Raw genomic sequence first — 267 nt, 5'->3', positions numbered from 1 at the left:
ATGTAATGTGACCCCCCCCCCCCCCCCCCGACCCCCCAGAGGCTTGCTCTAGCTTCTGCAAAAATCAAGGAGCCTAAGAATGCCGAAGGAAAACAAGCTATTAGAAAACTTGCAGCTATTTTGGTGCATTCAAAAGATCAAGGCACTTCGTTTGGTTGTCTGGGAAAGTTGGGCTTGAAGAATACTTTCCAGGTTGAGATGATTTAACACACAGGCTTCTTATTACACTCAGTGTTCTTCTGCCTTCGGTGACATTTTAACTTTCAG

This window comes from Tupaia chinensis, unplaced genomic scaffold (genome assembly GCF_000334495.1).
Source record: "Tupaia chinensis unplaced genomic scaffold, TupChi_1.0 Scaffold000555_1, whole genome shotgun sequence".
NCBI classification, from domain to species: Eukaryota; Metazoa; Chordata; class Mammalia; order Scandentia; family Tupaiidae; genus Tupaia; species Tupaia belangeri.
The sequence above is the reverse complement of the archived record's forward strand: the minus strand, read 5'-3'. Positions refer to the sequence as shown.